At 35.9% G+C, this 12,761-nt stretch overlaps 1 long non-coding RNA gene across 1 annotated transcript in view; it reads right to left on the reverse strand.

Moving 5' to 3' along the window:
• LOC135967401 (uncharacterized) overlaps positions 1-12,761 on the reverse strand; it is a 503,457-nt gene that overhangs the window by 347,956 nt on the left and 142,740 nt on the right. Inside the window, exon 2 of the long non-coding RNA XR_010581490.2 lies at positions 9,958-10,050. This is a non-coding gene — a long non-coding RNA (uncharacterized lncRNA). The remainder of the gene's footprint in view (positions 1-9,957; positions 10,051-12,761) is intronic.

Genomic DNA, 12,761 nt, shown 5'->3' on the forward strand with positions numbered 1-12,761 from the left:
TTTATTCTAGATCAGTATTTATAATAGACATAATTCTCTCAAGGATACAGTCACAGCTTTGCAATTCTGTCTGTCACATAGACCAACTCACAGAGCCTCAGAAATCTTCAAGTCTGCAGTATGTCTCCATTTTACTTTTACATAATAAAAAAATGACTTTGGCTTCTTTAAAACAAAGGTATAATCAGCATCAAGGGAAAATTTAATTCCCTAACCTTAATGAAAGAGAAAAATTCTTAAAGCCTAAAAAAAATACATGTAGTTGTCTTTCTTACTAGCTTAAAAAATGCAAAAAAAAAAAAAAAAAAACAAAAAACAAAAAATCCTCCTACATTTGACCTTTTCTTATTCAGAATATATGCTTGTTTTAACTAGAAGTCACAGCAGTAAAACAGCTTCCTTCTTTTAATGCTTGCCTCAAGGATCCTCTTCAACTTCATGCCACTCTCTTTTGCCTGACCATTTCTGCAGACCCATCACTTTGATTTAAGTTCTTGCATTTAAGCCACCTGTTAGAATTGGTTTTGCACCCCAGGGAAAGCTGCCCTACCTGGCTCTTAGAGCAGTGCCCCCTTGACATGGACATCCCTGCCTACTCCCACGAGGAGACCCAGCTTCTGAGACCCTAGCCCAGAATTCTGTTCATCCACCATCCCAGCATCCAGTATTTCCTGATTGGTAAGTTGCAGCTATTATCCTCAAATGGATTAGGATTTCAAGAACTCCACTGTGATGCTCCAGTGTACTGTGATGCTCCAGTGTGCTGTTATGCACACATAGCAGCTCCTTTGAAGAGAATGTGGCTCAATTTCACTGTCACTTGGGTTCAGTGTATTGTAGAAAACCTGCAAACTTCACTAACCAGAGAAACAAATGTGCTCCAGGCCTTCAATGCCAAGATTCTCATTCTCTAGTTCTTCCCCATCCCCCAAATCTGCCCCATCCTAACCCTCTATCCCTACCCCAACCCCAACTTTTGCCCAATTACCATTAATAGCTAATGTTTTCTTCCAAGCTGTCTCTTCCCACAGCTATTCTAGTAGATTCCTCCTACGGCAAGTGATTCCAGTGCAATTAAGAAAGCTCAAATGAAGAATCGTACACCATAAAGAGTTAGCTTAATTCAGAATCTATTCAGGGCTTACAGATTCTCCCAGAGATATTTACCTCTGACCTTAACACTTTCTAGTTCTTTGTCTCACACAGATATATGGATACATGAAATAAGGGTCAGACAGCAAAGCACTAGTCTGGCTCTTTCTTCCAACTGGCCAGTCCACTGATCAAAGACCAACCATTCTGCCAAATAGTACTAGGTAAACTGTCTCATCAACAATACCACTACCATTAGCCACAGACATTGAGAGAATAAAGGGTCTGTAGCTCCAACTGTCATGTTGTTGTGGCTTCTTGCAGAGAGTCTGAGATAGAATGGTTTAGCTCTGTGACCTCAGTTCTGGAAAACACTCACATAGTACCTCTCCCTTTGTGATTTTACCACCTTCAAAGATAAAGACAAAAAAGACACCATGTTCACACTTGCTGGGCTAAATGCTATTAAACCAACTAGTTTGGGGGTAGCACAACTGTCTGTATAGAGGAGATATCCAGTATGTTCAATTCTTTGGTTCTACAGAGAGGCCCACTCCCTTTCATCATCATACCATGAAGATTAATGAAAGAATTATCTTCATTCTGTTGAAGAATAGTAGGGACATATATTCATGGGAGAGTAATTATGGACTCAAGTGTGGTAAGCAGCTTTATAAACCAAACAATTAGCATTTAAGTTCAGTTCTCCATAAAACTCATAAGGAAAAACATTGTCAGTGGCTTCATTTATATTCCCTGTCCCATTTGCTACATCTATTCCATGAATTCCAGATAAATGCATCATCTTTGGAGAAGGAACATCAAACAAGGAAATAAAAAGCTCCCTTGAAGATTGTGATATGCAGCCAAATTAGGAAATCAATGCAAGACACCCTTAAACTACCTTCCCAATGTTCAGAATCCCATGATGTTTATGGAATTTTTTCCCTGTGAGATTGGGATTATTTCAAATATTTCAATATAAAAACACTCTAATTCAGCAAATAACTTAAAATTGATTATCTTTTTACTTTTGGGTAAATTATTGGTCAAGTGACACAAATTTTAACTCTTTTTGAAGAAGATCCAATTGATTAATAGAAACACTAAATCCTCTTATACTGCCACCAGCAGTGAATGGACTGCCTAAAGTTCCATCAACATTGAATTTCATCATGATCACTATTTCTTTTTTTTTGCTAGTGCAATTTTGTATATAACAATATAGCCAAGCTGTTTTAATTTGCATTGCTATGATTGCCCTGTAAGCTTCTGTGAGGGAAGCCTTCTGAAAGTCTTCAGATCCAAAAAACTAGGCAAGATACCTCAAGCTAAATACCACCTAGCCTAATATATTTGCTGATGCGGTCTTGTGATAAATAGAGGTCATTCTTTTCTAGGACATAGTTGCTCAATGAACATGCAATGAATATAAAGGGATTATTTGGGTTATATTAGGAATTACTTTTTGTCAACATTCTTTATTATGATGATAGCAAATTAGGAAAAATCAAACACATCAGTTATCTTTCAACTTTGATGATCTCTGATGACTAGCAAGAAGGCTTTACAATTGCGCAAACTAAGACAATTTTTAGAAAGTCAAGTGGGTTTAATAAATCTATTTAAAGCTATTTTTATCATTCCTCTAGGGCAAACAATAAATGAGACCAGGGTAGAGTTATACAGAAATGTTGTGTATGTCTTTGGATATCTCTAAAATCTGAAGGGAACAGAACAATGTAGCCCCAGGGTCTTTCCATATAAAATAGAACTATGAAAAATTTCAGGGTCATATACCCATGGCTATGACTCAGGTAATTGGCTGGGCCAGACCTGCAACAGTTCCTGGAAATACAAACACTTGTCAAATCCTCTCTCCTATCCTATTGTAATTTCAAAGAAGGCAAAATAAGAACTGGTTGAATAAATATCACCAAAGTTTGCATGTAAATAAATTGGAATGCAACACCACAAGGATGTCCTTGGTCTGTTCTCTCCAAAGTTTGATCTATTAAACAAACTATTAGGTTGGTACAAATGTAATTGTGGTTTTTGCCATTACTATTAATTGCAAAATCTGCAATTACATTTGCACCAACCTAATAGAAAGCACACTCATAAATGTGTGGGACAAAAAACTTGGAAGAATAGCAGATGTACTGGATGACCGAGTCCAATCCAAAAGGGGTACATTTGGACTACAAAGAGGAAATATGAGGTCAGAGGTCAGACATCTAGTACAGAAGAAAGCTGTGAAATGGTGGATGTAACAAACAGTATGAGGCAAAGGATCCCAAGGTATCCTTCTGTTGTATGCTAGCCATAGGGCATAGGCTTCTCTTTATTGATTTCAAGTCATGGAACAGGGCTAAATCAAACTCATCTTCAACACTCCTTTTTGCTTGCTTTCTCTCAGGCACTTAGGGAGCATTACAAGTTATCATCTGCCTGCTGGAAGAATTACACTGTCTTTTCTTATGGGCACGTTTGTAGCAAATAATTTGGTCCTGTTTAAAGAGATATCTGGCTTTTTCCTTTGGTATCTGGGAGATACTTTATGTCATACCTGATGAGAGTGTCATTGTTTAGGTGGGAGTGGCCACATTAGATCTTAGATTAGGCAGGCATACCTAGTAGTTTTGAGGGATCCTTCCAGCCATGCCAGAAAGACCAACCATAAGATTTAAGGTAGAGGCTTCATGGGGTATCAGTCCACCTGGGCACTGAATTCAACATGTGGACACTTAAACAATCATGTCTAGATAATGACTTCCAAATAAAAACTCTGGACCAAAGTTGTGAATTTCTCTTGTTGACAATACTCGCATATTATCACATTAAGTCCCAGAGAGTAACCCCTCCCAACTCCACAGAAGAGGACAATGGAAGCTTCACATTTATAAATCTCCCAGAGTCCACCCTATGTATGCATCTCTTCTTTTTGCTCATTTTAATCTGTATTCTTTTCCTGTAATCAACCTTAACCATGAGTATAATAGATTTTGTGAGTTCTGCAAGTTCTATTAGAAAATTATCTAACCTAACGGTGGTTTTGGAAATCCTCCAAAATTGCAGCTGGCATAAGAAATGAGGAGTCTTAGCTGGGTGCAGTGGCTCACGCCTATAATTCCAATACTTTGGGAGGTCGAAGCAGGAGGACTGCTTGAGTCTAGGAGTTCAAGCCTGGGCAAAAAACTGAGACCCTGTCTCTAAAAAACCAAAACAAAACAAAAAAACACTTTAATTAAAAGAAAAAAAAATAGCCGGGTGTGATAGCATGTGCCTCTAGTCCCAGCTACTCAGGAGGCTGAGGTGAGATGATCCCTTGAGCTTAAGAATTCAAGGTTGCAGTGAGTTATGATCACGTCACTGCACTTCAGCCTGGGTGACAGAGAGAGACCTTATCTCAAAAAAATAAAAATAAATGAGGATTCTTGTGGGCTGTGTCTTCAAACCTTGTAGTTTGACTAACTCTGGGTAGTAATGCGTACATATCTACTAGTTAATATGGCCATCAACCATATGCCTGCCCAAAGCGCTACTTAAGTATGAGGGTTGGCTTACACTATTTTATGCAAAAACCAAGTTCACTATGCTAATAAGAGGACGTACTTCCTATAAGAAAAAAAATGATTTCTGTTTGTATTTTTCCTTCGAAAAGTTGAAAGTTCTTTATGTCTTATTACAGTTCACCCGGATCTTTGAGATTATCCTGTTTTAGCATTAAGAATAGAACTCTAACTTCGGTTAAGTTCCATCCGTAGTGGGCAATTGTGATTGTTCAGTAATCTCCCTCAAACAGAAATATATGAAAAGTGTTAAACAGTAATAAAACTGACAGTTCACTTCCTAGCTGCTGCCTCATTCTCTCAATTATCTCATCTTCCTGACCTATTGTAATAATATTATTTATCTTCCAACCTATTTTCTAGGTACCCCAGAAGTTGTTACATCCATTAACAATTCTTTGCTAGGAGATATGTCTGAGGTCAATTTCATCAGCTCTTATAAAAAATTGACCTTTTTAAATAAAACAGCCTCCTATTACTCAGCAGAATTTTTATATTTTTGCATTATTTGTGTGGTGGTATTTGATTATATTCATCTAAAAGGATCACCATTTATATCAATCAGCTTAGGTTGCTGCAGCAAGAATATGACAAAATGATGATGACTAAAAAGAGGAAATTTCAGAGATATATTTATTTCTTGCTCATTTTACATGTTCACTGTGAGAGAGATTTACCTCTGCTTTACATCATCTTCATTCTGGGGCCCAGATTAAAAGGTCATCCCTGCTCCATCTGGGACCCTGCCAGCTTTTATGGTAAATAGAAAAGACAGTGGGATCATGCAATAACTCTTAAAGATTCTGCTTGGAAGTTGCCTGTATCACTTCCACTCAACATTCAGTGGACCAAACCAAGTCATGAGGCTAAGCCTACTCAACAGATAAAACTCCAAAGTCCCACCCAATAATAGCATCATACTCAAAGTTCAAGACTTCAAGATCGTCTCTTCATTAGAACCATTTGTTGACTCCTTGATTCAGATACCTATGCACTTAAAAGAAAAACTATTTGCATTCTAAAAACTCAATATATTAATAAGATGATAGGTAAAAGTCCAAGAAACCACAGTAAGCATTTCCATTTGGAAAAGAGCCTTACTTAATACCTGTTCACAGCAATTCTGAAATCCTGTGAGGTGGATGTCAGAGAGTCTACTATTCTAGAGTGGAAATACTACTTGATAAGACCCCAGTTCTGCTTCCTAATAGTAAACTGCATACTGTTGTTTTCCTTGACTCTTTGCTTCACCTTCTGGAAGGTTCTACATTTCTATTACCCTCCTTGGCCACAGTGGACATAGGCATAAAAGACTGAGCTGCTTTCTCCGTCTTCTTCCTGCATAGAAAAGGTTGGGTACACTCAATAGTTGTTTTAAGTCTTAGTCTCTTTTAGGCCAAGTTGGTGAAGTTTTTAGTGGTGTAACTCAATACCCTCAAAATTTTGATTTTTAAAAATTTGTTTTATTCCAGTCAGAAATATGTGTCGATAGCAGACTTAATTTTCCATTTCCTGAGTTAAACGAGTTCCTATGAGAAGACTACATCCTTTTTTAAAGCTTTTTATCCAACTAAAATGATTTACTGAGCACAATCACAATGCATTCAGAGGTTTTAACAAAGGACAGGAAAGCCATACCCTTGCTTAGGTCTTTATCAAAAGGCTGAGTTTTAATCACCTTTTTTATTCACAGTTGATTCTACTTTATAGCCAAGGTTGAAAACTACTGTTAAATGGTCTGTTAAATTCTGTCATAGTAACCAGGAAGCACTGCTGATACTCTGTTTCCCACATCTCTGCCTAAAGCCGTGAGTTCCAAGTTATTATAGTAATCCTCATATGAAATATCACACTATTATATAACTTGAGCTACCATCTTTCTAGTTTCTAATAATCGATTCTTCATCATCTATTTCTTACCTTAGAGCCAGTATCATTTATTTTCAGTTTTTGTTATAGCAGGTCTCTACTGGATGTACCAAGAATTGACTCAGTCAGCTTAGGCAAGTCATGCTATGGTAAAAAGTGATCCATGATTCTCACAGACTTATAATAGACATGAAATCTTGTTCATTCTTCACATCTATTACAGGTTAGTTTCAGCTCTGTTTCATGGCACCTTCATGCTAGGACCCAGTCTAAAGGGGTATTCCCATCCACACACCCAGGCCTCATGGCAAATACCACTTCCATTCATATTCCATTGTCAGTTATATTACTGTCTTAGTCTATTTAGGCTGCTATCACAACGTACCACAAACTAGATAGTTTATGAACAACAGAAATATATTTCTTGCTGTTCTAGAGGTTGAGAAATCCAATATCAAGGCACTGGCAGATTCAGTGTCTGATTGAGGACCCTCAACATACATGTTGCCTTCTAGTTGTGTCCTCAAATGGTAGAAGGGACAAGGTAGCTTCTGGGGCCTCTTTTATAAGGGCACTAATCTCATTTGTGAGGCTCTGCTTTCAGGATCTCATTACCTACCAAAAGTTTCACTTCTAAATACCATCACATTGGTGATTAGGTTTTCCACATACAAATTTGAGAAGGACACAAATATTCAGACAATAACATAGACCTAGCCTTATATCAGTGGAGCAAGATAGGGTAAATCTGCCAAAGGGAGAGGCAGTAAATACCCTGAAAAATAACAAAATTTACCATATGATTATCTATGGATCTAATGCATATTTACTTAATCACTGGCTATTGACTGTGTATATTATGGGTTGTTGAAGATACAATAAAACATGCAACTATCCTTTTTTAATTACTAAGGACTTCCAAGGCACACCAGCTTTGCTTATAGGTAAACAATTAGACAGGAGATACAGGGATAACTTTGCCTGACTCTGTCCCTCCCTCCTCCAATCTATCTTTATACATTTTTTTATTATCACATAACAAATTACCACAACTTTAAGTAACTCAACACAATACCCATTTACTATCTCACAGTTTTGTAGTGCAGACGTCTGAGTGTATTAGTCCATTCTCACATTGCTATAAAGAATTACCTGAAGGTGGGTAATTTATAAAGAAAGAGGTTTAATTGTCTCACAGTTCTACAGGCTATATAGGAAGCACGGAGAGACCTTAAGAAACTTAAAATATGACAGAAAGCAAAGAGGAAGGAGGCATGTCTTACATGTGAAGAGAGAATGAAGGGAAAGGTGCTGCACACTTTCAAACAACCATGTCTCATGAGAACTCGCTATCACAATAGCAAGAGGGAAATCTGCCCCCATGATTCAATCACCTCCTGCCATGCCCCTCCTGCAACACTGGAGATGACAATTCAACATGAGATCTGGATAGGGACACAAATATGAAGCATATCAGTGGGCTCAACTGGATCTCTCTGCTTAGGATCTCACAGATCAAAACTGCATCAGAAAGCAAAGTAGAACTAGGATAAGTTTTCTAAAATATATACAACCCATAGAATCTTCCTCTGAGTAGTTAGTGTGTCTTCTTTCTGTGACAAGGATGTTGAAAATAAAGTATTATATAGGCTATAATTTTATTACATATACTTTGGGGTTAGCTGGCAGAACATGTTAGAAAATATTCTTACATGATGGAAAACTTAGACTAATATTTAATATGTTAATTTAAAATATTGCATATATTATATTATTTAATCTTCAGAATATTTTTAAGTTGGGCAGTATTACTTCTCTTACAGGCTTCAAGATGTCAAACTTTGATCAAGCCAAGACCGTAAAATGATAAAAGGAGACTAAAACATAAAAAGTATAAACCCACAACACAAAAATAAAACAAGAAAGGGTTACTGCAGTCCTGTTCACAAAGCAAATACATGCAATCAACCTAAGTATCCATCAACAGATGAATGGATAAAGAAAAGGTGGTGTATGTATATAATTGAATACTATTCAACTGTAAAAAAGAATGAAATTATGTCATCTGCAGCAACATGAACGGAACTAGAGGTCATTCTGTTACATTAAAAAGCCATGCACAGAAAGACAAATATCGCAAGTTCTCACATGTAAGAGCTAAAATACTTGATCTCATGAAAGTAGAAAGTAGAATGATAGATATGAGAGGCTGAAAAGGGTGTGGGAGGGAGAAGGGATAAAGAGAGGTTGGTTAGGATACAAACATACAATTAGAAGAAATAAGTTATAATATTTCATAGCAGAATACGATGACTATAGTTAACAACAATGTATATTTCAATATAGCTAGATTGGAGGACTTGAAATGTTCCCTACGCATAGAAATGATTAACACTCAAAGTGATGAACACCCGAAATACTCTGACTTACCATTTATGTTGTCTATGCATGTAACAAAATATCACATGTACCCCATCCATTTGTATAAATATTATGTATCTTTTTTTAAGAAGTAAAAAAAAAAAAAAAAAAAAAAAAAAAAGGGCTCTATCAGCACAATAGAGATAAATATAGATATCAACAAACTTTTGGAAGATGGATGTTAAAACTTTAATGAAGCAGAGGAAGGAGTGTTGCAACAACAACAAAAAAAGTATGGAGAGAATGCAGCAAAGAAGGCATTTATTCAACCAGCAAATCCCCAGAGAGAATATCCTGTAATTCTCAACACAACGTAGATCATGAATTAGAAGTGAGGCTGAAAAGATTAGCTGACACTTCAAATACACAACTGCCATTTCCACCATTTTAAATTCCCACTCAACACCTTCATAGATAACAGCTTTCAGCCAGGCATTTACCCCAAGTTAAGAAAAGGGGATAGAAGCAGAATTATTTTGAAATAAATTAGGTGTTCAGGAAGAACTTTGTTATTAAAAGTTAATTTGCCGCTAAGAATCAACATTTGAGAAAAAAATACAACATGTGAAAGAAAGACCCAAACAAACAAAACGGGAGGAGGTAACCCCAAAGTAAGCAGCGATAAAATAAGGAACAAAAAAGAAGTTTAAAACACTCTAATTAGTATTCTAAGAAATGGTCCAGACAATATAATATTCATAAATCATGAATAGGCCACTATGTAAAAAAGTAATAACAAAGGAAACCAGAAAGAGCTCTTGGGAAATTACAAAATAAGATTAACAAAATAAAAATTTCAACAGTCAAGTTGGGAAATAAAATTAAGAAAACCTCACCCAGAGTGAAAAGAAATGAAAAATATGAGAGCAAATATAAAGACACATCAAGCCAAAAATATCAGTATCACTAGCCAAGTAATGAGATTTCAAAAAACAGTTTAGAGAGAACATAGAGAAGAAAAAATTTACAAAATAAAAAATCAAAAGGAATTTCCCAATCTCACCAGTCTTCAAGATGAAAGGTCCTGGCACAGGAAATAAAGATCCACATCTGAGTTCATCACTGTGAGGTCTGAAAACACCAGGGACAATAAATCCTAAAAAACATGAGGAAACAGGTACAAAGGCACTGTTACTTAAGGTTAGTGAGAAAGGTAATATTTGAGACCGTAACTGCTTTTTTCTGATACCCATTTTCTTTCCTCTGTATTGTCATACAGGGATAAAGTTATCTGGCAACTTTACAAATAGATTTAGGAAATCCCATCCTAATTTTCTCACTCACTTTTCCATCTCCTACCTCCCCATCACTGCCCACAACAACAACAACAACAACAAATCAATCTTCCTACTTGTTTCCATTTTCAATTGCCTACTGGATATTTTAACATGGACACCAATATGCAAATTCCACGTATAGGAACCGTTATGTCAGAATTTTTAATAATTGGCCCCCTTTTAGCCTCTCCCTGCCACAAATCCATCCTCCAAGCTGCCATCAGAGATGTTTTCTAAACTATAGACCTGGTTCATTCATTCACTTGTATCAAAAGCTTCAGAGAGAACACCAAAACTATGAGTGTCATTTAACTGCATATGTTGTAATGTCCAATCTCCTTAACCTCCTAAAATAGCCATTAATTTATATTTTATTTATTCATTGAGTTAATAATGAGGGTACCTGTCATGTGCCAGGTATTGTGCTAGATGCTGTAATACACAATATAACATGATAGAATCTCAGAATAATTATCCTGAAAAAAGCCAGACCAAAAAAAAAAGCACATGCTATATGTATATGATTCCATTTTATAAAATTCTAGGAAATGCAAATTAACATATAGTAGATTAGTGGTTTTCTGAGGATGGGAACAGAGCAGGAAAGAGAAGGATAGAGCGATTACAGGGATATAAGGTAACTTCTGAAGGGGATGTGTATGTTTATTATGTTGACTATGGTAATAGTTTCATGGTTAAATACATATTTCAAAAATTACATTAAATTGCACATGGAAAATGTGTATAATTTTATACAATTCCCATGTGCAACTTACTATAGGTCAATTACATCTCAATAAAGCTATTAAGACAAACATTTAAAAGCCTCATGTTAGGAGGTGAATTGTGTCCCTCCAAAATGCATATGTTGAAGTTCTTACCCCCAGTACCTCAGAATGTGTATCTGAAGACAAAGTATTTAAAGAAGTAGTTAAGTTAAAATGCGGTCTTTAGATTGAAATCCAATCCATTATGACTGGTACTCTTTAAAAAGAGGAGATGAGGACACAGGCAGGCAAATATATAGTGGGACAATGATGTGGTGAAAACACAGGGAAAGATGACTATCTGCAAATCTAGAAGTCTCAAAATAAGCCACCCTTCCAACACCTAGACTCAAACAAGTAGACTCCAGAACTGTGAGAAAATTAATGTGTGTTGCTTCAGCTATCCAGTGTGTGGTACTCTGTTATCCCAGCTCTAGCAAACTAATATACTGATAAGTACCATATATATATACACACACACATATACACATACATATATAAACACACACATATATACTTATATACACATATATACATATATACACACATGCACACAAGTGCACACACATATATATATATATACACATATATATAAAATACATGCTCTCCATGTGGCTGTAGTGTGTGTGATATATTTTTTATCTAAAGATTTCCTTTGTTTTACAGTAATTATCTACTTTTATAACTAGAAAAATAGTCATAAAATGTTATATGGAATCATTCACGGGATTCAATATTCTAACAAAGGAGCCATGGTGGAAAAACTTCCATTTTTTTATTATAAAAGAAGAATGTTTCTAGTATAGGATGAAACATGGTAATTTCATAAAGACAACTTAAAGAAAATTGGTAAGCGTACTTTTGAAATCTTTCTATAAATATTCAGGAGGAAGCCTGCTGACTCTAAATTGCTGATACAGCTGTTTCAAAGATGCCTGCAACACACACAGTAAAAACTCAGGGGAACTATGAACGAGCTGTTCATTAAAGATAACCATGTAAATTATAAGACAAAAGGTAATATTCAATATCAAATGATCACATTTTTTAGAAAGCTTCACAAAATGAGGTTTAAGTTGGCAGTGATTACCAGCAATGTTTTTGTTAGGCGCTTCACATGACTTTCTTTTATTCTTAATTACTTTTGTAACTACCGACACTTATTCGATTAGATATGTTAATAGTCCCTGGATTTCTGTACACCTGTTTTTTCCAGCTGTCTGTAAGGCTGGCTCTCTGACATCTGTAGAGAGCTGGTAGTTCCATTTCCTACCATTAAAAAATCACAGGAAAAGAAGTCCTAGGATCAGTGTGGGACTAAAGAGTTCCAAATAAAGACAAAAAATAGTTAAGCATGCATATTCTTACAATAGAATCAGTGCTACAGGGAGGACTTCTGGGATACATCCAATAATTACCAGAGGTCCTCTATACTTCCGTAGATATAAATCTCTTTACCAAAAAGGGTTCTTTATTTTACAAACCTTCTGGTGCTTGGGTTGTATTTGTAACTGTATACAAATGAAAGGTCCAGATTGAAGAGTAGTTTGGGTTAAAAAAATTAGAGTGAAAATGAAATACTTAAATATTGAGTCATTTGTAATGAACTGAAGTGTCTCTTTAAAAATGCTTTCATAAATATGCTTTATCCCATATTTTTTATTCAGAAAATACTTACTGTGCACCTACAAATACTTTTCCTAAATTTAAGGAATAAAACTATAAAGATAATGACTCTGATCTCATGGAGTTTGAGAAGTGGG

This window comes from Macaca fascicularis, chromosome 15, assembly GCF_037993035.2.
Source record: "Macaca fascicularis isolate 582-1 chromosome 15, T2T-MFA8v1.1".
Classification (NCBI taxonomy): domain Eukaryota; kingdom Metazoa; phylum Chordata; class Mammalia; order Primates; family Cercopithecidae; genus Macaca; species Macaca fascicularis.